This window comes from Lactuca serriola, chromosome 8 (genome assembly GCF_051521515.1).
Source record: "Lactuca serriola cultivar US96UC23 chromosome 8, Lser_US96UC23_V15, whole genome shotgun sequence".
NCBI classification, from domain to species: domain Eukaryota; kingdom Viridiplantae; phylum Streptophyta; class Magnoliopsida; order Asterales; family Asteraceae; genus Lactuca; species Lactuca serriola.
In genome coordinates, this window is record NC_136415.1 from 131,531,606 (window position 1) to 131,535,233 (window position 3,628).

Genomic DNA, 3,628 nt, shown 5'->3' on the forward strand with positions numbered 1-3,628 from the left:
CCACTTGTCTATCAGTCGGTAATCCGGGAAGATCTTCGGGAAATACTTCCGGATAATCACACACAGCAGGAATGCTCTGCATCTCCTTTTTCTCCTTCTTAGCATCGATCACGAATGCCAACTATGATGTACATCCTTTGGCCAAACACTTTCTGGCTTTCATTAGAGAAATGATTCCAGAATTTAATATGTGTTTGTCCCCATACACCATAAATGACTCTTTCCTTGGCGGGTTTACTTTTACAATCTTCTTCTTACATAGTATTTCGGCATCATTGGCGCTAAGCCAATCCATCCCCAGCACGATGTCGAAACCATTTAGTTCAATAGGCAATAATTCCACGTGGAACTTATTCCCATTCAAGTCAATTAAGATGTTTTTCATACGATGGCTAACAGGTACAAAGTTGCCACTAGCAACTTCGACTAATAAAGCATTATCTAATATATCGACAGACAAAGCTAGTTTTCTACCAAACTCATGCGAAATAAAGGAGTAGTTGGCTCCAAAATCAAATAAAATTTGGGCAGGCAATATGTTTACGAGAAAGGTACCTGAAATGACATCAGCTTCATCTTTAGCAGCTTCCATTGTCATCTGGAAGGATCTCGCCTTCGAATTTGGCGGAATATTGGGTTTTGCTACCTCCTTCGTTTTCGGACAATCCCTCGATATGTGCCCCTCCTCACCACACTCATAGCAAACTTTCTTGGTAAGGGTGCATTCGTTGGCATAGTGGCCTGGCTTTCCACATTTGAAGCATGTGGTGTCCCCGCCACATTTCCCATGATGCTTCTTCTTGCACTTGTCGCACCATTTCTCTTCGCCTCCTGCACCTCCTCTCGAACTAGACTTCAAGAATTTATCCTTTTTGCTGGACCCCGAGGGTCCATCGAGTTTCCTCTTCTCACCAACCTCTGACCTCTCCAAACCTTTCTCCCTGATCAAGGTCTCAACATTTCTAGCTGCCCAGATGGCGGCTTTCAATGTGGTTGCTTGCTTAACCATTGGACCATAGTCAGCTGGTAGTCCGAGGGAAAACTTGTTGACCTTAGAGAGTTCTGTTGGTACTAGGTATAGGATAAGCTTCATATTTTCTATGAAACTTGCAGCGTATTCAGTAACACTCATTTTTCCCTTCTTCAAATTATGAAACTCATTATTGATTTCCAAAAGGTCATGCTCGGAGCAGTATTGCAATTTGAGTTGAAGCACAAAGTCTTCCCAAGACATTTTGCTCGCTTCTCCCTTGGGCATCGAGTTAGCTAACAGCTTCCACCAACTCAACACACTAGATTTTAACAGAGGGATCGCAAGAGCGGTCTTCTGTCTGTTGCTGCATTCGCAACTCTCGAACATTGTCTCCATTTTGGAGATCCAATTTATAACTTGTACCGGCGTCGGGCTTCCGGATAGACATGGTGGTTTGGATGCCATGAAATCCTTGTACTTACACCAACTCCCATCATTTCCTCCATCCTGGTTGTTGTGTCTAACCACCGGTGGGTTGGCTTAACCAATAATCCTACTGAAGTTTCCTCCTTCCGACTGCCCTTCACTTAATTCGGGCTGTACAATCGGCATCGAAGGTTCTTCACGATTCTGCTGCAGCAGGCATCTAGTTTCTTCCATCTGACGATCCAACATTGTCTGAATCATCAATTGTACACTAGGCATTGTCATCGGCTCAATAGTTGTTGCTACAACAGGTATTTGCTCAATCACTGGTGGTTGAGGTCATTGATTCCTGTTTTCGTCTATACCACTTCTTGTTCTTGCCATCGTTGATCTATACACCGAACAAGGTGAATTTAGATCCTCAATTACGATAGAAAATCAAATCATCCTTATCACTCTGAAACGTTTACATGCTAGTTCTAATACCGTAATCCTACGCTTAGAATCCTAAACACATAAGGTTTCTACATCCGGTTGGCAACAAAACCATAGATCCGAACAAATAATATCATATAACATTTAGCATATAACATCATTTTAGGCAACTTTCCTAAAATAATCTAGTGCTCGTTTTTAAAATATGGTTGACACTCATCTCACAATCTTCACTTAGCATTCTAAGTTTAAGTCTAGAAATCCTACAAATTCCTAGTTCGCTCAAACTAATGCTCTGATACCAACTGTGACATCCCCAAAATCACGGACAGAAAAGACCGGTTTAATTTATGCTTTTAAAATAATTTCAGAGTAAATCCATTGATTAAAAGAGTTGCGGAATTCGTTCCCAAACAAAATATGATAAAATAATATTTATCAAAGAATTTCGTAAAGAAATATATTTTCATTAGATAATCAAAAACTCGGGATGTCATGTTCTGATACAGACACAAAAGCATAAACGGCATATTATAAGCCTTACAACCGTTATATACAACTACAGGCCTATAAACAAAACAACTTGATCATTCATCCATCTTATGCCCTCGCGCCACTACCTGTAATGCAAATAAGACTGAGTGGGTCAGGCTTGGGAGCCTGGTGAGCATATAGGGTTTTCAACCCACAATAAATAATTATATTTAATTTCACCAACCAAAAATAACCCGATTATCCATTCTCGTTATCCTTACTTTACGTCCCTAAAACAACATCTATTACCAGCGATCAAATTTAGGATTTTCATCGGGATGGACACTACTGCCAAGGGGTTTCCTCAGCAATGAATGTCCTAAGGCAACCATGAGGGGGATAGAGTACACTGGTGCACACATCGTTCACAACACCTACAGGTTATGAACCTGCCAACGATCCACTGGACTGTCTAGAAAGAGTCAGTGGTCGTCATCCATACTCCGCTAGATGACTAGATCAACAACAACATCGAGGCCTCTCATTAGTTTATTACATGACAAGCATCTACCCAAGTACTAGCCAACATTTTGTAGATAACAATATACATATGCATACACATGCAACTTACAAACTGATAAGATATTCATTTAATACTCATTCCAAATATACAGATTCATTCCAAGTAACAGATTATATATATATATATATATATATATATATATATATATATAGACACACACACACACATAGCACGTATTCACTAGGAGATACTTTATATCTATGTGTTAGAAGAAAAGGAATATACACTCACTTGATCAGAATATGATCGGACAGCACTACGACTCTAAGAGTAGTATTTCTTTGGTGAAACCGGGAGATCTTCACAAAAATCGGGCTTCTCGCGGGCAGAGTTTCAGCTCGGAAACTTTACTTCTCGGGATCTTCGGGGCTTCAGGACTCGCTTCGGGTCTCAAGATAATACCAAGGCTTCGGGGGTATAATATGCACGTAGATCGATGAAATAAGGGTGAGAGAGAAGAGAATTGGCAACCATAAACGGCTGCCCTTTGCGATCTATTTATAGGGTTGAAGTCGGCCTCGAACGCAACGCGTTCCACACAAACGCAACATGTAGGAGTGGGGTTCCGGTCCTATTCCTTATCCGTTGAGTCAGCATTGACGTGGCCAATCCGGAGCCAAGTAACGAACGCGGGGCGTTCCCTCCTCGTTATGCGTGCCTCGAACTTCAGAAATTCATAACTTTCGCATACGATCTCCGTTTTCGACGTTCTTTATATCCACGCATAGGTGAGATTA